Genomic DNA, 24,271 nt, shown 5'->3' on the forward strand with positions numbered 1-24,271 from the left:
TAAATCATCTAATCAGGTATGGGTAATACTCTGGATATGGCTGATCTTCAGACAAAATTCCTCTCCACCTGTGGACATGTGAAACTAGAAAGTGTTTCCAAAATACAATGGTGGGGCAGGCATAGTATAGACATACCCATTCCCAAAGTGAGAAATTGGAAGGAATTAAAGGGGTCATGAGTCCTATACAAGTACAAACCCAGCAGGAAAAATTCCATTATATTTCAAGGTCCATGAATAATCCTTTATGGCTTAATATTCCATCCTCTAGGCTTACAGATGTCCCACTGGCCCCATCAGCTACTGAGCCAACCTTAGAGTCATTCATTACTTAACTTGAAGGATAACACATGTTGGTAGCCAAGTAACTTTTTACGCCCATAGAATTCCAGAAGTTCAACAGCTTTCCTTCATTTCATCCTTTCTTTCTCCCCGGCAGTCCAAGCTGGAAGTCTTTTTGCTAGTATAACATCCTCAAAAGCACTGTAGTCTTCCATTCCTTCAAGAGGAACAATGCTATTACACATGAGGATTCTCTACAGATCCTTCCTGGATAACCCCATCTCTAGTCTTGGCTTCTGCTGAAATATTTGATTGGATCCATGAGTTACATCCTTAATCTCTCCAGCAGAAGGTTGCCCAGCTACAGACTTGGCGTTCTCTACAGAGCATGTCTTAGCATCTTTTTCAATATGAATAGGCAGATACTTTTCCAAATCAAGTTCTAGTTCCTTTTTTCTTCAAATTTTCTCTTTCCTCTCACATTTCACTGTTGGAAGCAGGAAAGCGGACTGTATCTTCCACATTTTGCTTGGGAATCTCAAGTAAATATTCAACTTCATCACTTACAAGTTCTTCTTTTTATCCAACAGAAGAACATGATTCAGCCAGCCATTCTTTCTGCCGTTTTATAATGTGGATTCCCTTTCCTCCAGTGGTCAATAACATGTTTCTCATTTCCATCTGAGAACTTACCAGAAGCATCTTTAACCTCCATATTTCCAACAACAGTCTCTTCAAGGTAGCCTAGGCTTTTTCTATCACGTGCCCCCAAATTTTTCAAGCCTCTATCCATTACCCAAATCCAAAGCCACTTCTATATTTTTAGGTATTTGTTACAGCAGCACTATACTTCTTGATACCAAAATCTATATTAGTTTCCTATGACTGCCATAAAAATTTAGCAAAATAGGGTGGCTTAGAACAACAAATATTGATCCTCTCATTGTTTTGGAGGTTAGAAGTTTTAAATCAAGGAGTCAGCAGGGTGATACTCCCTCCAAAGTCTCTAGGAAAGATACCTCCCTGGCGTCTTCTAGCTTCTGGTGGTTGCTAGAAATCAATCTTTGGCATTTCTTGCCTTGTGGTAGCATAACTCCAATCTCTGCCTCCATCTTCCCATGGCTATTTTCCTGCATCTCAGTGTCCAAATATCCCTCTCCTTTCTCTTATAATGACACCAGTAACTGTAAGAATGTCTACCGTAATCCAGTATGTTTTCATCTTATTTTGATTACATCTGCAAAGACCCTATTTCCAATAAGTTCTGGGGGCTAATAATTCAATATATAATTTTGGGAGACATAATTCAATCCATAACAAAGTTGGATTCAAATTTTATTTAATGGAAATTATGTGATATTTTCAAAAACACCTGTGTTTTTAGAATAAGACATATTATAGGAACTAAAAGTTATGCTGCTAAGTGACTTCCATATGAAATAGTAAATCAAAATTATCGAGTATTTACAAAAAATGAACAATTATATCATTAAATATCAAAATTTATACAGTTCGGTTACAGTTATACTCAAATTAAATTTATAGCCTCAAATATATTTTTATTGAATAAGAATGAAAATAATTAAACTGGACATTCAAATGGAAAAGTTAGAAAGAAAACAAAAAAATGTAAGGAAAATAGGAGGAAGGAAATGACAGAAGAAAAGCAGAAATTAATGAATTAGAAAACAGAAATAATTTTCTGAATTATTTACTTGAAAAGACCAATGCAAACAGGTTTCATGTATATGTATGGCCTTGTGCTCAAAAGAGCTCCACCTTGGTTTAAAGCTCTGCTGTTGCTGTCTTGAAGTTCTTAATAATTATACCTTTCAATTTGGGTATTATGAATGAAACACCATGAGACAATGGAGCACATACATGAGCAAAGGAGACTGGTGCAGTATGCATGCTCCCTGCTGTTCCTTACCACATCACGTGCGTATAGCATTTGTGGGTGATCCACGAGCATAGAATTTCAGTAGACTCATGATATGTGGCAGTTCAGCAAGACACTGAGTACAAGGTAGGTGTGTTTTATCTGTTAAGTAAGTAAGCAAGGAAGCTGACAGCTCCCAAAGACCAAATCTTAACTCCAAATGCAGAAAAAAGACAATGACATTTTAAAAAACTGGAACAATCAAGGGATCCCACCATATCCTGTCTTACTTATATTATATCCTTAATTAGCCAACTACTTACATTGAAAATAATTTTTTTTTCAAAAAACTAAAGGAAACTAAAATTTCTTTTCTGTTCAGTCCTTCTCACTCAACAGTAAGCCAGAGTATCTATAGAATGTGCACATATCAATAAGTAAAACAAAAAACAGTTTAGTTACTTTTGTGCAGCATTTTCACAACTGTGGTAATGAAATTCATATGCATGCATGAACTAAAGGAAATTGTATAATTTCTGTGATTTCATATATGATTTAAATGCTCATATACTTGCATTTAAACCTGGCATTGCACAATACAACAATGAACAGTAAAATTTATTTTAGTAGCTTAAGATTTTAACTCTTTACACAGAATGATATTAAACTACAAATTCAAAAAAAGACACTGTGACAAATGAAAAAGGGAGGGACTTGTTTCTGTGTCCATGATCAAACACAAGATAGGATGGGGTGAAGTGCAAAGCTCCACATGTCATAATTAAATAAAAATATACATATTCAACCTTGGAAATTCAAGGCTCCCTTTGTTACCCTGCTTCCAAAATTTCAGCAACCAGGCTTATACATACTAAGCAGGTTATTAGATAATTTATACACAGAAAAATGGAAGGACTTTAGAGAAAAGACATTTGTGTGTTCTCCTAATGAAGGAGCTGGATTACTGTACAGTCACTGTAATCTAAAGTTTGCTATTTGAAAGCCCTGTTCACACATACAGAGCTTCTAAGCAGTTCTTTTATGTTTCCTTCCTAAATGTAAACCAACAGTGAAAGATAATGAGATGTTCAGGAAACTCTCCAACATGAAATAGCCCCCTAAATAAACAAGAGAAAAGGAAGCAAGATGAAAACAGAAAATACAAGAAACAGATAAAACTTCAAAAATGGCAATAATTAATATCTTCGGAGAACATACTTTGTCTTTGAAATAAGAACACAGTGTTACAAAAAGGGGAAGAATCAGGAAAAAATAGAGTCCTTGGAATTTAAAAATAAGCTCACAATTTCTAAAAGAAGAAACACTGGAAGTTAAAACCAAGGAAATTTCCTAGAAATTTAAATAATATTGACAGCAACAAGAAAATCAGACAATGGGAGAGAGGAGATTTTTTAACTGAAGGATTAATTCAGGAATTGATAAAATAACCTGAATTTAAAAATAAGGAAATAGAAAAGAGAAAATTATCAAAGGAATAAAATGGAAAAGTTTCACAGAATTTAAGGATATCAGTCTCCTAATAGAAAGAAGCAACGAAGTATCAACAAAATGATTGGGAAAAAGCCTACACCAAAGCACATTATTGTGAAATTTCAGAACACTGGAAATAAAAGAGATGATCCTAAAAGGGCTGGGAAATAGAATAGCATCAAAGTTCTCAAGCATAACACCAGAAGCTAGAAGAAAATGAAGCAATGCCTTTAAAATTCTGAGAGAATATCATTCCTCTAAACCAAGTTTCTGAACAGTGTAAGGAGATTTTCAAACATGAAATGGCTCAAAAATTTATAATACATTCTGCATATGTCCTTTCACAGAAGACTATCGGTAAATTTGCTCCAACGAAATGGGTGTGTAAACCAGACACTCATGAGATTTAGAAATCATGGAGTACAACATAGGGGATGAATGAAAATACTCTTGGGATGACAAATCTTCAGTATACCCAGAAAGCAATCATTGTGGAATGGAGGGATTAAGGAAAAAAAGGTCTCCAGGGAAAAAATAGAAATGCTAGATTAAACAATGCATTTGACTGTTTAGAAAATAATACTGATGGACATTTCACATTTGTATTGCAATAATTAATAAGAATTTGCTAATGAGAAAACAAGATAATTATTAAATGTATGAAAATTCAGAAGTATAAAAAAGAAACATTCATAGATGGCTTATCAGTTAATGATATAAACACAGTCATAATAATATAAACACTGAAATTTTATTAAAATTATAACTATATTTAAAAGATGGAAGAAGAAAAAGTTTGAATCATAGAGTTTAAATGTTCCTATGCTGTTACTGGAAATAAAAGCATAATTTCTAAAAATCACTAAATAAATAATGGCATGAGCATATTCCTTTGAAACATAGAGGTAACACTAGAAAAAACACCTTAAATAGTTTAAAGTTGTTCTATCTGAGGAACAGTGCTAAGGGATGGGGACGTTTCCATCAGGATACTGTTGTTATCCACTAAATGCCCTTAGTAAATGTGACTTAAAAAACTTATGCACATATATATTATCCTGATAAAAAATTTTATTTAATAAAATTAGAAGAGAAGAATAAAAATTCTCTACTCTGGGGCTTCTCTGGTGGCGCAGTGGTTGAGAGTCTGCCTGCTGATGCAGGGGACGCAGGTTCGTGCCCCAGTCCGGGAAAATCCCACATGCTGCAGAGCGGCTGGGCCCGTGAGCCATGGCCGCTGAGCCTGCGCGTCCAGAGCCTGTGCTCCGCAACAGGAGAGGCCACAATGGTGAGAGGCCCGCATACAGCAAAAAAAAAAAAAAAATTCTCTACTCTGTTCTAATAAAAAAAATTAAAACTGATATAATGGAAAATTCCACCAGGAAGTATCAATATATATGACCAAGTTAACTAAGGAAAAAGTGTAAAAGTATAGCAAAAACCATGAAAGAAGTCTGTAAAGGTTTTAAAACAATTACCCCCAAGAGTGACACTATAATCCAATTGTGTTACGCAGGTTCTTTCAAATCTCAAAGTAAGAGACACTCTTATTTTCTTCAAAATATTTCAGAGTATGGGACAAAAAGGTTGAAACCCTGGAATTATTTTTATCAAGCTGTTATATCTGATATACACTGTCACAAAAAGAATGAAAATACTGATAAATTTCACTAATAAGTATAACATGAAACCTCAAATATCTAACAAAACAAGTCCAGTCATACGTTAACTAAAAATCATATATTATGACCAAACTGATTTTATCACAGGAAATGACAGATGAGTTATAATTAGAAATTCTTTAACCTACTCTGTATATTGTTTTACTTTAATAAAGAACCAAATGATTTTTGACAGTTGCTAAAGGGCGTTTATTTGGTAAACTTCAACACCAATTTCTGATAAATAAAAAACACTCTAAGTAAAGTCAAAACTTGGAGGAAACTTCTTTAACTTGTTAATACTGTATAAGTGATATTAGTAGTTATTTGTGATGCTTAATGGTGAAATAGAAGAGCAGGTATATAAAATTAGGACATGTATTGCCATTTCCTAGTCCATATTCATGAAATTAATGAATTCAACTATAAAAGTCCTCTTTACAGCTGAATTGAAACAGACCTAAAAACCTTTCTAAATCCAATACTCTAGGTAGACATAAACAGTATATAACATTTGCCACATGAGATTTCATCTATCAGGGCATTAAAAGCATGCCTATCAAATCTGGCACCAAAAATACTGCCTGTGTAACACAACTGTTATTTAACATGAAATGAATTAACCTATACAAAATAACAATAAAATATAAAACTATAAGGATTAATCACAGTAAATACACAAGCTCAATGTAAATATTAGAAGAGTTTATTGGGAGAAATGAAAACAAACTGGATAAACTGACACATGTTATTTTCTAGGAAAGAAAAACCTAATATTGCAAAGATTACATATTATATATTATTCAAATTTCCAAAGGGATTGTGAGGAGTTGGAAGCCTTGATAAAATAATTCTAATTTCCATCTATAGCAGACAAGACATATATTTTAAAAAAACATTGAAAAAAACAGTAATGAAATGACACATATTGATCAACATTACCTATAAAAGTGAAATAATTAAGAGTATAGTACTCTTATTAGAAAAGAGCTTTTGAGCACACACAAAAATAGATAGCTTAGGAACATGAATCTATATTTGATTGATTAAACTGGCACTTTAATTCATTGGGAAAACATAACAATATTTTAGGTTTTGAGGCCACATAGTCTGTGTTGCAACCACGCAACTCTGCCATTGTAGAGCAAAAGTGGCCATAGATAATATATCAACAAACAAGTGGTACAGTGTTTCAATAAAATTTTATGTACAAAAAGAGTCATCAGGAATCAAGGGGAGTGAAAATTTCAGACTAGTGAATTCCAAGAACCCATCACTCCTAAGAAACACTGAAAAAAATCTGCCAAAACTGTCAGAATCAACTTTGTTTAAACTCTGAAAAATAGTAAAAGATTTATAGCAACAGAGTGAATGCCTAATTAAGAAAAAGGCAATCAAATACTCAACCATGAAAAGCTGAAAGCCTTCCTGCTTTCAGAACAAGACAAGGATACCCACTCTCACCACTTCTATTCAATGTAGCATTGGAAGTTGTAGCCACAGTAATCAGACAAGAAAAAGAAGAGGTAAAAGGCAAAAGAGTCATACAATCTGAAGAGAGACATGAGTATGTCATACTGAGTGAAGTAAGTCAGAGAAAGATAAATATCATATGATATCGCTTATATGTGGAATCTAAAAAATTGGTACAAATGAACTTATTTACAAAACAGAAATAGAGTCACAGATTTAGAAAACAAGCTTATGGTTACCAGGGGGTAAAGTGGGAGAGGGATAAATTGGGAGATTAGGATTGACATATACACACTACGATATATAAAATAGATAACTAATAAGAACCTACTGTATAGCACAGGGAACTAGTCTCAATACTCTCTAATGACCTATATGGAAAAATAATCTAAAAAAGAGTGAAAAAAAATACACATTGTTCTCTATCAATGTATGAAGAAAGATCTTTTAAAAAATCATTTAAAAATTGTTTTAAATTTTTAAAAAAAGGAAAGAAAAAGAAGAGGTATGCAGATTTGAAGGGAAGAGGTAAAACTGTCACTATTTGCAAATGACATGATACTCTACATAGAGAACCCTAAAGTCTCCACACAAAAACTATTAGAACTAATAAATGAATTCAGCAAGGTAGCAGGATACAAGATTAATACATAGAAATCTGTTTCATTTCTTTATACTAATAATGAAATATCAGAAAGAGAAAGTTAAAAAAAATCCCCTTTAAAATTGCATCAAAAAAGTGCCTAGGAATAAACTTAACCAAGGAGGTGAAAGACATATATGCTGAAAACTATAAAACATTTATAAAGGAAACGGAAGATGATTCAAAGAAATGGAAAGATAACTTGGGCTCCTGAATTGGAAGAATTAATATTGCTAAAATGGCCATACAACCCAAAGAAATTTACAGATTTAATGCAATTCCTATCAAACTATCCATGACATTTTTCCACAGAACTAGAACAAACAATCCTAATATTTATATGGAACCATAGAAAAACCCCAGAATTGCCAAAGAAATCCTGAGGAAAAAGAACAGCAATGGAGGTATTACCCTTCCAGGCTTCAGACTATACTAAAAAGCTACATTAATCAAAACAGCATGGTATTGGCACAAAAGTAAACATATAGATCAGTGGAAGAGAATAGAGAGCCTAGAGACAAACTCACATACCTACTGTCAATCTATGACAAAGGAGTCAAGAATATAAAATGGACAAAAGACAGTCACTTCAACAAGTGGTGTTGGGAAAGCTGGACAGCTACATGTAAATCAATGAAATTAGAACACGCCCTCACATCACATAAAAAAATAAACTCAAAATGGCTTAAAGACCTAAATATAATACAGGACACCATAAAATTCCTAGAAGAGAACATAGGCAAAACATCCTCTGACATAAATTGTAGCAATATTTTCTTAGATCAATCTCCCAAAACAAAAGCAATAAAAGCATAAATAAACAAATGGGACCTAATGAAACTTAAAAGCTTTTGCACAGCAAAGGAAACCATCAACAAAATGAAAAGACAAACTACAGAATGGGAGAAAATATTTGCAAATGATGCAACTGACAAGGGGTTAATATACAAAATATACAAACAGCTCATACAACTCAATATTGAAAAAAACAAACAACCCAGTCAAAAAATGGGCAGAAGATCTATACAGACATTTATCCAAAGAAGAGACACAAATGGCCAACGTGTACATGAAAAGATGCTCAACATCACTAATCATCAGAGAAAGGCAAATCAAACCCACAATGAGGTATCACCTCACACTGGTCAGACTGGCCATCAACAAAATGTCTACAAATAATAAATGCTGGGGAGGGTGTGGAGAAAAGGGAACCCTCCTACACTGTTGGTGGGAATGTAAATTGGTACAGTCACTATGGAAAACAGTATGGAGGTTCCTTAAAAAAATAAAAATAGAGCTATCGTATGATCCAGCAATCCCACTCCTAGGTATATATCTGGAAAAAATGAAAACTAATTGGGAAAGATACATGCACCCCAATGTTCATAGCAGCACTATTTACAATAGCCAAGACATGGAAACAACCCAAATGCCCATCAACAAACAATGGGCTTAAGATGTGGTACATATATACAATGGAATATTACTCAGCCATAAAATAGAATGAAACATTGCCATTTGCAGCAACATGGATGGACCTAGAGAACAGTATGTTTAGTAAAGTAAGTCAGACAAAGACAAATACTATATGATATCACTTATACGTAGAATCTAAAAACTGATATAAATGAATCTACATACAAAACAGAAACAGACTCACAGATATAGAAAACAAGCTTATGGTTACCAAAGGGGAGAGGAAAGGGAGAGGGACAAATTAAGAGTATTGAATTAACAGATACAAACTACTATACACAAAGTAGATAAGCAACAAATATTTACTATATAGGACAGGGAATTATATCGAATATTTAATAACCTATAATGAAATACAATCAGGAAAATATAACTGAATCACTATGCTATACACAGGAAACTAATATAGTATTATAAATCAACTATACTTCAATTAACGAAAGTAAAAATAAAAAGGCAATTGTAACACAGTAGGGAGAGTTTTATAATGCTTTAACTTTTCTTGCCTTATCCCCCTCCCCATATTGCAACTGTCTTAAAGAAACAGCTAATGTTCCCAGTGTGAGCAGACCTTGTTCTCAAAATTGAGTTTATTTTGATCTATTTCAGGCTATGTGAGGGGTTCAATTAAACACAAAAGGAGGCTGTAATAAAAAAATTGAAAAAAAGGTATAAGAAACACAGAAAAAAGACTAGCAAACTAGCAGATGTAAGTCCTTTCTTATCAACAGTTACTGATACAATTACCCCAATCAAAAGGCAGAGATTGGCAGAATGAATAAAAAGTGTGATCCATCTACATGCTGTTGACAAGAGACTCGTTTTAGATCCAAAGAAATAGTTTGAAAGCAAAAGGATAGAAAAGGATATCATGTAATTGTAACCAACAGAGAGCTGGGGTGGCTATACTAAACTATTACAGTAGACAAAGGAGGATATTATACATTGATAAAAGGGTCAATCCTTCAAAAATATACAACAATTATTAACTTATACACACCTAACATAGAGCCTCAAAATACAGGAAGCAAACACTGTCAGAAATGAAGAGAGAAATAGACAGTTTAAGAAGTGCAGCTGGACACTTCAATAACCCACTTTCAATTCAGGATAGAACAACTAAAAGAACATAATATAAGTATATAGAAGACTTGGCATAATAAAAACCAACTAGACATATCAGACATATACAGAACACTTCACCCAACAGAAGACACATTCTTCTTAAGTGCACATGAAGCAATCTTCAGGATAAACCATTCTAGGTCACAAAACAATCATCAATATTTTTTAAAAGATTAAAATCACACAAAGTATCTTTTCTGGCAATGATGGAACGAAACTAGAAATCAAGAAGAAAAAGGAAAACTAAGAATTTAAAAAATGTGGGGAAATAAACATGACACAATTAATGGATCAAAGAAAAAATAGAGATTTTTTCTTTGGGATTGCTTTGATACAGACAGTATGGAGTACAGTATGGAGGTTCCTTAAAAAACTAAAAATAGAACTATCATATGACCCAGCAATCCCACTACTGGGTATATACCCTGAGAAAGCCATAATTCAAAAAGAGTCATGTACCACAATGTTCATTGCAGCTGTATTCACAATAGCCAGGACATGGAAGCAACCTAAGTGTCCATCGACAGATGAATGGATAAAGAAGATGTGGCACATATATACAATGGAATATTACTCAGCCATAAAAAGAAACAATATTGAGTTATTTGTAGTGAGACGGATGGACCTAGAGTCTGTAATACTGAGTGAAGGGAGTCAGAAAGAGAAAAACAAATACCGTACGCTAACATATATATATGGAATCTTAAAAAGAAAAAAGGTTCTGAAAAACCTAGGGGCAGGACAGGAATAAAGATGCAGATGTAGAGAATGGACTTGAGGACACAGGGAGGGGGAAGGGTAAGCTGGGATGAAGTGAGAGAGTGGCATGGACATATATACACTACCAAATGTAAAACAGATAGCTAGTGGGAAGCAGCCACATAGCACAGGGAGATCAGCTCAGTGCTTTGTGACCACCTAGAGGGGTGGGATAGGGAGGGTGGGAGGGAGACGCAAGAGGGAGGAGATATGGGGATATATGTATATGTATAGCTGGCTCACTTTGTTATAGAGCAGAAACTAACACACCATTGTAAAGCAATTATACTCCAATAAAGATGTTAAAAAATTTTTTAATAAAAAATAAATATTATAAAGGGCACCTGTTGAAAAACCCACAGTTAACATAACACTCAAAGGTGAAAGGCTGAAATCTTTACCCTTAAAATCAGGAAAATGACAAGGATGAACACTTTTGTCATTTGTATTTAATACTGTATTGGAAGTTCTAGGCAGAAAAATTCGGCGAGAAAAGGAAATAAAATTCATCCAAAGTGGAAATGAAAGAAGCAAATCTATATTTCCTGGTGACCTGATCTTATATATATAAAATACACACGCACAGACACACAACTATTAGGGCTAATAAATGAATGCAGCAAAGTTGCAGGGTTCAAGATTAATATACAAAATCAGTTGTAGATGTATACACTAGTAATGAACAATCTGTAAAGGAAAGTCCGAAAAATAATTCCATTTTCAATGGCATCATAAATACAGTTTTATGAAGAAAGATTGCTTAATAGGTGTTCAGGTCCTTTTTGGGGTTATGAAAAAGTTCTGAGACTAGAGACAGATGATGGTTGCACATTATTGTGACCATACTTAATGCCACTGAATTGCATATTTTAAAATGGTTAAAATTGTAAACTTTGTTATGTGTATTTTACCACAATAAAAATATGTCAGGGCCTTCCCTGGTGGCGCAGTGGTTGAGAGTCCGCCTGCCGATGCAGGGGACACGGGTTCGTGCCCCAGTCCGGGAAGATCCCACATGCCGTGGAGTGGCTGCGCCCGTAAGCCATGGCCGCTGAGCCTGCGCGTCCGGAGCCTGTTGCTCCACAACGGGAGAGGCCACAACAGTGAGAGGCCCGTGTACCGCAAAACAACAAAAAACAAACCCAAAAAAAACACCACAACAACAAAAAGATGTGAATACATGTCATGTGTAAATATCAGCCATCACTGTCCACAGGATGAGCACTTTTTCAAAGGAAATAAAATGGAAAAAATAAGTTTTTGAAATTTGGGGTGTTTTTCTGCTTTTCAGGCATTTAAGAAAATGGGATACTTAGACTTTGATTTTAGTCAAATGTTTAGAGCTATGTTAATGTTTCAAACTATTAATGCTTTTGCACATTTAATTTGCTAAATACACAATCAAAATTAGGCAGCAGATCAGATGCAGCCTATTAGCCTTACTAAGTTGAACCCTGATTAATGACATATGCCTGATCTATCTTCAGAAAACAATAAAACTTTATTGAAAAACATGGAATATGTAGACTGTTAATATATTCAAGCACAGGGAGCTTTATTAATTTGAAAATTTCTATTTCTTCCCTAAAGGTGACAACTTAGTGAAGATCACATAGCTAAAACAGTGTGGATTTAGGATCAAACTGACAATGCATAAATGTAATTCAATTTTTTAAAAACCCTAAAGGATGGTAATTAAAGCCTGGGCAAATATCAGATATTAAAATATAAATATATAATGATAAAAGCTATTATAATTTAAGAACTTCAGTTTCAAACAATATGGAAAACTAAAAAGTCTCACATTATTTAAAAGCAAATAAAATTCTGGATAAGATACTGAAATGATTTATATTAACATAGTTGAGATTACAAGGAGGTATGCTTTCCAATGTATAAAAGGAGAGAGTAATATGAAAAGTTGATTTAAAAAATCGTCTACTGAGTAAATCCAAGGCATTAAGTGCTGTGGGAATTATAAAATTGGAAAATCAACATTTTGCAACCCTTAATAAAAATCACAATTGGACAATTATCATCATTAGGAATTTTATAATAAAAGGATCAGAATGTCATCACCTGAACTTATGAATAAATCTTAGTACACTAGTAAAAGTGAGACACTCAGATATGTGCCTCTTGATGTGATACAGTATGTAAGATAAGGCATTGAACCAAATGTAGAACATGGACCATTCTACAGGATAAATACATGTAGAATATGGACCATTCTACAGGTTAAATAAATATCTACAGGATAAATAATCTAGTTTCATCAACAAATACATAGCAACAAATGGGAAGAGGATCTGATTTGGTTCGATTTAAAGGAGATCTAAAGAGACATAAGACAATAAAAATCATTTTCAATGAAAAGATCTTGCATAGATCCTGATGAAAACAAGTTAACTGTAAAACAACAAAAATGTAAACAATTAGGAAAGTTTGGATATGAACATGGGTTTAGATAGTATTAAGGAATTAGTGTTAACTTTGTTGTCATTTTGTCTATGTAAAAGAAAAGAAACAACTTGCCCTTTCTTGTTTTTTGTTTGAAGATATATACTGAAGTACTTGGGTGGTGGGGATAAATGACATCTGAGATTTGCTTAAAAATAGTCTAGCAAAAAATGTCAGAGGGGAGATAGACAAAATATGTACAGCAAAATGTTATTTGTTGTTAAAGGTGTGTGATGTTACCTAGGGATTTGTCAGACTCTGCTTTTGTGTATATGTGAAAATTTTTCTCATAAAAAAATACTTATGTAAAAATAAATAAATAAAAGGAGGAAATGAAAGCAAAAATAACAAACTCTTTATTTTTAAGGTACTCAGCAAGTATGCAATAAAAAATAATGTTCCTTGAAAGGAAAAATACAGTTAGATATCAGATAATACACTACTAAAGACAAAAGTCATGAACTAGAGAATAATTGAACAAAATGAAACAAAAGGCAACACAAAGACAAGGGGGCATGGGAATGTGAGAGTGATGTGGAAGACTGAGACAATCCAAAAGGCAATGCAAAAGAACAAAAGAGAAAAAATGAGGGAAAGGAAATAATAAAAGTGATATTGTTTGAGAATCATTGAAAATTAAAGCCTCAAATATGTTTATCAAAATGATTCTAACTGCAATTTAAGAAAAATCTAAATCTATCCCTCACACATCATAGAACTTCAGAACATCAAACACAAAGAAAATATTTTTAAATGCAAACAAAAATCAAAGATATAGTTCCACCAAGAAATAACAATAAAACTGAGTATACACACACACACACACACACACACACACACACACATACACACACACATTGGCACTAGGCAAAGATATGTTATTGTCAATGTGCTGAAAAAAAAGTAATTCTCAGCCTAGAATTTTGGAACTTGTTAAATTACTGATCAAGAACCAAGACAACATAGAAATCTTTTCTAACGGAACCAAAAATTGAAGGAAGAATACTGAATTGAGAACATAATAATGGAATATAAGACTTGTAAAAAAATAAACAGGTGAGTAAATTAAGAGCTCTGGTTAATTTTGAGAGTATACTACTAAAACACAGGGATTTCTAATGATTGAAGGTAAACAATAAAATATCAGGATAGTACTTAGCAAAAGAAAGCAGATGTAGCTACGTTAATATCAACAAAATAGATTTTCAGGGAAAAGGCAATATTAAAGGTAAAGATGATCAATGTAGACTAAAAGAGAAAAAATTCAAAAGGTGATGTAAACATTATAAACTTGTATTCCACTAATAACAGGGACTCAGAACATGTAATGTGAAAATTAAATAAACTTTAAAAAGAAATTAGTAAATATACAATCATTGTGGAAGAGTCTAACACTCTCCTCTCAGGTTTGATAGATTAAAAAATTTAAAAAAAGAATAAAATATAAAACTGACATGCCAAATTCAGTGAAGGCTATTATTCTTAAGCAGATAAGGAACATTTTAGTAATTGTTTACATTCTAGCCAAGCTCTGTTCAATAGAACTTGTTGCCATGAGGGAAATAGTGTTCTGTCCAATTCAGTAGCTACTAGCCAAATGTGGCTCTAGAGCACTTATAAAATGGCCAGTGCAACTGATTAACTGAATTTTAAATTTTATTTAATTTTATTTAATGCAAATTTAAATAGCAGCATTTAACTTTACTTTTCATTTAAATTTAAATTTAAATAGCATAATGTGGACAGCAGATTCCATCACCACAACTAAAAATATAGCAAATAGCAAAGAATGGATATGAAAGAGATGACATTTTCTAACTAGGGTAAAACTATGCTAGGAATCAATAACAAAAAGATAATTTATAAAGCCCATGTATTTAGAAATATAAAGTGATATTTACAAACGAAATCAGTTGAAGGAGGAAGCATGAAGGGAATTACAATCCAGTTTGAAATTAATAATAGAAAATACATATCACATTTTGAATTCTGAGCTTTATCAGCACTGGATGAAAAGTTTATGACATAAGGGATTATATTAACAAAATATGAGGATTAAATATTAATGTGTTAAGCCTAAAGGTCAATAAGTGAGAAGTGGAACAACAGAGAACAATGAAAAGAAGTAAAAAGAAGGAAATAATATTGGTGAAATGAGCAATAAATATAATAAGTAAAAGGATAAAACAATACAAAAAACAATCTCATTCTTTGTAAAGAGTAACAGATAAAAATATGTTAATAATTATCAACAAAAAAGAGAGAAATGTGTACTTAAATAATAGTAGAAATAAAAATGAGACATATATAAACACAGCAGAAATCTTTAAAAATATGGTAATATTTTAAGCATTTTTATTTCATTTGAAAACTTAGACAAAAAGTTTTTAATTCCTAGAAAATGTTGGCATATCAAAATATAGTCAAGAGAGAACAGAAAATCTGAACTTAATTATAACTAATAAAATTTTGACCCCACTTGCCATCTTGCCTACAGACCCAGATAGCCAGTTGGCCCAACTGTGAACCCTACCGTCATCTGGGCCACTTGTGGACTCTGCCAATTGACCCTCCCACAAACTCTCACAGCCAGGCCATGTACACCACCATAACTGATTATATATATAAAATCCTAAAGACTCAACCATCTGTTGGAATTAATCAACAAATTCAATAAATTTGTAGGATATAAAATCAGCACACAGAAATCAATTATATTTCTCTAATAATGAAATAAGTGTAAAACAAACAAAAGAAAACTAACCCATTCACAGTAGCATCAAAAAAACAAAATAAAGACTTAGGAATAAATTTAACCAAGGAAGTAAAAGACCCATATACTGAAAATTAGAAAGAAAGTGAAAAAGCAGCAAACAACTGGAAAAACATTCTGTGTTCACGGGTCAAAAGAATTAATATTGTTAAATGTCCTATTACCCAAAGCCATCTATAGATTTAATGCAAACCCTATAAAAATTCCAATGACATTTTTCACAGAAATAGAAAAAAGAATACTAAAATTTGTATGGAACCACAAAAGATCCTGAATAGTCAAAGCAATCCTATGAAAGACGAACAAAGCTGAAATCATATCCTGATTTCAAACTATACTATAAAGCTATAGCAATCAAATAGCACTGTACTGGCATAAAAACAGACACACAGACCAATGCAACAGACTTGAGAGCACAGAAATAAACCTACCCATATATAGCCAACTAATATTTTACAAGGGAGCCAAGAATAATCAATGGAAAAATTAGTCTCTTCAATAAATTATGCAAGGAAAACTGGATAACTACATGCAGAAAAATGAAATTAGACCACTATCTTATACCACTTATAAAAATTAACATAAAATAAAGACTTAAACATAAGACCTGAAACCATAAAACTCTTGGGGAAAAAGCTCCTTGATACTGGCCTTGACAACAATTTTTTGGATATTACACAAAAGCACAATCAAGAAAAACATAAATCAGCAAGTGCTAATATATCAAAATACAAGGCTTCTGCACATCAAAGGAAACTATCAACAAAATGATAAGGCAACCAACAGAATGGGAGAAAATATTTGCAAACCATATGTCTGATAAGAGGTTAATATCCAAAATATATAAAGAACTCTTCCAACTCAATAACAAAAAAACCCACAAACAATCCAATTTAAAAATGGGCAGAGAAAAAAAAATGGGCAGAGGAACTAAATAGATATTTTTCCAAAGAAGACATAGAAATGGCCAACAGGTACATGAAAACATGTTCAACAATGCGAATCATTAGGGAAATGCAAGTCAAAACCACAATGAGATTATTTCCTCACATCTGTTTGAATGACAGTCAGCTAAAAGAAAAGAGATAAAAAGTGTTGGAAAGAATGTAGAGAAAAGGGAACTCTTGTGCACTGTTAGTGGGAATGTAAACAGGTGTAGCCGCTATTGAAAACAGTATGGAGATTCTTCAAAAAAACTAAAAATAGAACTACCATATGATCCAGCAATACCACTTCTGGGTATTTATCCAAAGGAAATAACAGGATATCAAAAAGATATCTGCACTCCCATGTGTATTGCAGCATTATTTTCAACAACCAAGATATGGAAACAATCTAAGTGTCCATTAATGAATGAATGGATAAAGAAGATGTGGCATATATATACAATGGAATATTAGTCAGCCATGAGAAAGAAGGAAATTCCAACATTCATGACAACATGCGTGGCTCTTTAGGGCAATATGATAAGTGAGATAAGTCAGAAAGAGAAAGACAAATACTGTATGATACAATTTCGATGTGAAATCTAAATTAGCCAAACTTGTAAAATGGAAAAAAGAATAGTGGTTACCAGGAATTGTGGGGTGGAGAGATGTTATCAAAGGATAGAAACTTGCAGTTAGAAAATGAATACGTTCTGGGGACCTATTGCACAGCATTTTTATTATAGTTTAAAATACTGTATTATAAACTTGAAAGTTGCTGATTGAGTAGATCTTAAATGTTCTAAACACAGTAAAGAAATATGTGACATGATAGAGATGTTAACTAATACTATAGTAGTGGTAATCATACTGAACTATATAAGTGTAAAACACTAATTCAAAAAGATATGTACATCCCGATGTTCAGAGCAGCACTATTTACAATAGCCAAGACACGGAAACAACCTAAATAAATGTCCACCGACAGATGAATGAATAAAGAAAAAGTGGTATATATACACAATGGAATATTACTCACCATACAAAAGAATGAAATAATGCCATTTGCAGCAACATGGATGGACCTAGAGATTATTATACTAAGTGAAGTAAGCCAGACAAAGACAAATATGATATGGCTTATATGTGGAATCTAAAAAATGGATGCAGATAAACGTATTTACAAAACAGAAATAGACTCATAGACACAGTAAACAAACTTAGAATTACCAAAGGGGAAAGCGGGGTGGAGGGATAAGTTAGGAGTTTGGGATTAACATATACATACTACTAAATAAAAAACAGATAACCAACAAGGACCTACGATATAGCACAGGTAACCTTACTCAGTATCTTGTAATAATCTATAAGGGAAAAGAATCTGAAAAAGAAAAAAGAATATATATATATATATATTCAGGTATACAGCAAAATGATTCAGTTTTATATATATTATATATAAAAATGTATAAATATATAAAATATATATAAAACTGAATCACTTTGCTGTATACCTGAAACTAACAGAACATTGTAAATGAACTATACTTCAATAAAATACAGAATAAAATAAAATAAAATAACTGTATAATTTAATAAGAGGCTGGATAAAAGATCCACCTACCAAAGCCAAATGCGTATCTGTACACTACTGACAATTAGCAAAGCACAGTTTAAGATAAGATATAATGTATATTAGTCACAAAACTATGAAGTACTAAAGTAAATCTAACAAATTGTGCAAGATGTGTGAATAAGAAATTATAAAGTTTTATTGAATGACATTAAAGAAGATCCAAATAAAAGGAGACAGAAAACTTACCATAATAAAGATATCAATTATCCTAAATTAACTTACATATTTACTTAAATTCCAATTATAATACCAAGTGGGTTGTTTGAAGAGCTTGATAGGCTGGTTAGAAAAATTTACATGGTAAAGTATAGATCTAAGACTAATCAACTTCTTCTGGAGAAAAATATTGTAGAGAAATGTGTTTTGCTGGATATCAGGATACATTGTGAAGATATAATAATAAAGCAGAGCGAGGGTGGCATAGGTATAGACAAACTAATCAGTAGAATATAAGAGATATCTCAGAAACAAACTCGCATTAAAATATTTTTGTTATATTAAGAAGATGACATAGCAGGTCAGTAGGAAAAAATTACAGTTCGCTTAATGGAAGTGTGAAAAAATAGTTATCCCTAAACACGAAATAAATTCCAGTTAGACTTAAATGTCAGAGGAAAAACTATAGAAATCTTAGTAGAAAATACAGGTGAAAATATTTCTGTACTCAGGATGTTGAAGGATAGTTTATACAAATTATAAAAAGTGCTCACTTTCAGAGAAATGATTTATAAAATTTATTATACTAAAATTAAGAATTTTTGGTCAGCAAAGAACAACTTAAAGAAAGAAAAAAATACAAGCCTGAAACTGGGAAAAAATATTTACAATATACATAGCCAAAAGGGACCATCAGGAAAATATATGATTACTACAAAAGACAATGAGACTATTTTTCAAATGCAAAAGATATAAAGAGGAGTTCCACAGAGGAAGAAACGTATACATTGATAAATATATGAGGAGATGAATGACCTTATTAACACTGATGAAAATACAAACCAAAATCACAATAAGAAGCCATTTTATATGCATTCAATTTACAAAAACTAAGGTTTCTTACAATATCCAGTATGGATCAACAGGATCTCTTATATGTTGCCAGTGGAAATGTAAAGCTGCAATCCCTTTAGAAAAGAGTATGGGATGAAAAGGCAATTCCAAGTAGATTACATACAGCATGCTATCTTTTTCATAATATTCAAAAATGACTAAAACTAAACATTTTATTTAGACACAGAAATATGTAGAGTAATTTTAACAAACAAGAGATTAATGACCACAATATTCAAGATAGTACTTACTTTGGGTAGGGTGGCAGAAAGTGAGAAAAGTGGAGGAGCATGAGGACAGATGTAAGTATTGTCAATTTTCTATTTCTCCGTTTGGGTGGGTTTAAAAGATTTGATTTAATTTTAAATGACTGGATGACTAACTGAATGAATACAACCATGCATTCACACTGAAGATGGTGTGTCCTGAGGTCCATTTTTCAAATGTATTATGGGTATTGATAATGTAGTGTCACAAAGGGTTGGATTGACAAAAGTAGATTCACATGAATCATGCACACTACTCAACAGCAAACTTTACTGACCGGCAAAGAACACAAACACAAAGCAAGCACAAAGGCAGGAATATCTGTCTCTGAAACGGCTCCATAGTATCAGGCATAATTTCTACAATATTCCCGTTTTCAACAGTGAGATACATTTTGTTTCAAAGTAACAAATGTATGTTAACTATGTTTATGGTACATGTTAACTTCCCAGGTTTTACACTCCATTTGTTACATAAACAAAGAACCTCTGTGACTACCTTCTATTCTTCAGCTATCAGCAACCTAGAAATCTATAAATTTCATATTTTTTTTTACAATAAGCAATCTTAAAAGACCAGGTATTGGACTTCCCTGGTGGCGCAGTGGGTAAGAATCCGCCTGCCAATGCAGGGGAGACGGGTTTGAGCCCTGGTCTGGGAAGATCCCACATGCTGCAGAGCAACTAAGCCCGTGCACCACAACTACTGAGCCTGGACTCTAGAGCCTGCGAGTCACAACTACTGAGCCCGCGTGCCACAGCTACTGAAGCCCACACGCCTAGAGCTGGTGTTCCACAACAAGAGAAGCTACCGTAATAAGAAGCCCGCACAGTGCAATGAAGAGTAGCCCCCGCTCGCCACAACTAGAGAAAGCCCGCGTGCAGCAACGAGGACCCAACACAGCCAAAAAAAAAAAAAAAAAGACCAGGTATGTCCTATTGAAGAGTTCTTAGATAAGAATTTTTAAGTTATCTTTCTGTTAGTAAATTCCATAAGCATGTTTATAAGTAGGTTTGGTGGAGGTGAACATTATCTTCTTGAGAAGGGAAGACAGAGTTACAGACATCCTGTTAATTTTTTCCTTCCCTGATAGAAATACTTCTGTAGGATAGACTGGAATAATAATTAGGGTAGGGATCGGGGTGAGAGACAGTGGGGAGAGGAATCAGAAAGGCTTTATAGAGAAGGTGACAAAATGGGGAGAAGTCACAGAGGTGTGGAGTTTTATGACATGTTACAGAAATTATGAATTCCTCATTAGAAAATGGTAGGACATGAGGGTGAATTCGGTTTGCTATGATTATGAATGATCCCAAACTCTTGGTGGCTTACACTACTCATTATGTATCCATATTATCAGTCAGCATGAAAACATGCCACTCTCATAGCAAAAGAGAAAAAAGCAAGAGAACTGGAAGGAATAGGTGTTTATAAAGTTCTGCTTGAAAGTATCACAATGCTGTTTCCATTTATATCTCATTGGCCAACTAAGTCACAGAGTCAAAGCTCACAATGGGGTATCATATTTGTCTCATAGGGTGGCATTATACCACATAGCAAGGGGGAGGGATGCATAATGTTTTACAAAAGATAGGGGAGCAAGTGATGCAGTTGTAAAATCTTTAGTGCTATGCCATTTATGTGACATTACAGTGTTTGAATATTATCTTATAAGCAATTTAGTTAAGAAGGCTAGATTGGACTTTAGAAATATTCCTCTTGCAACTGTGTAGAGGATGACTTGAAGGGGAGGTATATGCTACAAGCAGAGATACTGATTTAAAAACTATTAACCTAGGCAGTTGTAGTAGAGATAGATAGGTGAAAAGAGATATAAGAGATATTAGGGAGGGGTAGCTATAATCTATGAGGTATAACCACCAATTGGTTTGACGAGCAAAAGACAATGATTTGAAGACAAAAACTCCAAGATTTCTGAGGTATATGTCATGTTGGATGGTGAAGCCATTTGATAAAGCAGGACATAGGTTTAGGTGGAAAAATACAAGGTCGCTTTTTGCTATGTCTATAGGATATCTGGGAAAAGTTGTCAACTAAACAGATATGATCCTGACCTTAGGAAAAATGTTTGGTTTGCAGGTATTTATTTTGGATATAGCCATATAGGTAGTTATTCAATTTATGTGACTCAACTAGACTGGCCTCTGCTTTTCTCCCCTTATATACAGAGGAGAGAATACATAGTAACATCAATATGGAGAGGGCAAACAAAAAAGAAAATCTCATAAAAGCAACTGAGGAATGAAACTATTAAAGAGTAGAAAAACTGGGTATAGTAATGTCATAGAAACCAAAGAAGGAAAATTTTCAAGGATGCAGTGAGAAGTAACATAAAATGCTGCAAAGAGGTTACACAAGACAAGAACTTTTAAGTGTCCACTGGATTGGTGACCTTTTCCAGTTTCAGTGAAGTGGAAGAACAGAAACCAGGATGTGGCATGTTGAGGAATATGGGTTGGTAGTAAGTGAAAAGAAGGAGCATCTCAGAAAAAGAAAAGCACACAGAGCAAGAGCTAGGAAGGGTGGGGTTTTTTTTGCTGTTGTTTGTTTTTTTAAGTTAGGAGAGACTACGGTATATATTATAGGCTCTGGGAAACTCAATAGAGAGGAGAAGGTTGAAAACACAGGAGAAAGAGAGGATGACACACTGGATAAAGTCCAAAGAGAGATGGGAGGGAATCAGATAAAGAACACAGATGGAGGAATTACCAACCATTAAAAAAAAAAAAAGATTGACTTGGTTGCTCCATGCTGTTTTAAAAGTATATTATACCACAGGCATTCAAACTTTTTCTGTAAAGGGACAGATAGTAAATACTTTAGACTTTGGGGCCATACAGTCTCTGTTGCAACTCCTCAGCTCTGCCATTGTAGAGCAAAAGCAGTCATAGACAATATATACATAAATGGGTGTGCTTTTTTATTTACAAAAACAAATGACTGTCCATAGTTTGCTGGCCCCTATACTGTACTACCAAATCTCTCCAAGAAATGAGAAGCAAATGTCTCTAGGGCCACAGATTTGTAATACGGGACACAGAGCCCAGAGATCCTGATCTCAAAGACAAACTGCATATACATTTTTAATCATAGTCATGTGTATATTATGTTAAAACAACTGGTTAATTAAGGTAACTTAAGTCAATAAGTTAAATCATGCAGTTTAAAGAGAATGTATGCATTTATTTCTCACAGAGGAGGCTTTCTTCCTGCTGACATAAACTTGTTTCCCTTAGAATGAGTAATCGAGAAGTTAAAATCCTTCCCAACAATTATTAAGCACTGTATCTTTCATAAATAAGTAAGTTTAGTTTTGAATCTTAATGGAAAGTGTCAGAACTTTGACTGAAAAGCCCTGACTTCTAATTAAATCGGCATGTTTGCCAATTCTGAGTAGTGCATCAACTCTCACCTTGATTACAAAGCTTTGGTAATGGCCATTTCCAAAAAAGTCACAGGAAGTACAAAGGCTGTGTCTGCCCCCAGTAGACCTTACATACATATTTGTTGCTTTGATATGGAGCGGTCCTCTTATGGGGTATAAGAGACCAATTTTCTTACCATGTCACAGGTGTGACAAGGGTCATTTGAACACTGCTTTCTGACACCTTAAAGAGTTTGGGTTTGCTTGTGAAAGCTGCAGGACCTCTCAGCAACAAAGAGATCACACTTTTAAATCTACTAGAGTTAAGCACCTATTTTGGACTTAGTCCAAAGGGAAAAATAATGTACCATTACAAAGTATTCTCCCAAATATTCAAAAATCCAAAAAGAATTTTACTTTCCAGCTTCCAAATCAATTTGCCAATGATTTTGTTAAAACTGAGTTTGTATTAAATGCTTAAAAACAAGTTCCTCTCCACTTAGGGGAGATTTCTGAATTCCTCTGCTCTGCAGACTAAATCCATTCCATATTAACATTTACTTTGCATTTGTTTGCCAAGTCTGGAATGCTCTGGACCACACTACTGTGCACTCTGAATTAAATAATCTCCAAATTCTTTTCTACATCTGATATTGTGCTTGTGATTCTATCTCCAGTCTTTTAAAAACTGATAAGAAAAGTGATATTCAGAGACAGTCAGCTAGTGCCTTAAACTATGATCTAAATTCAGGAGTCCTTGCAGCTTGGATTTGTAAAGCAGAGTTCTATGAGCTCAGATACTGTTATTTTTGCCAGCATATTTGCTCAGTATATTTTCTTAGTCCCCCACCTATCTGGCACAGTACTCAGGCAAAACATAGGTAGAAAATTCACTACTTGTAATAGACAAATGAGAATCACAAAATCTTACATAGACTTACCATGTATCTCTTATCATCATCATAACAATTCCCTGAAGAAGCGA

This window comes from Delphinapterus leucas, chromosome X (assembly GCF_059928025.1).
Source record: "Delphinapterus leucas isolate spDelLeu-1000000601 "Yukka" chromosome X, BTC_Dleu_Yukka2, whole genome shotgun sequence".
In the NCBI taxonomy this organism is placed as follows: Eukaryota; Metazoa; Chordata; class Mammalia; order Artiodactyla; family Monodontidae; genus Delphinapterus; species Delphinapterus leucas.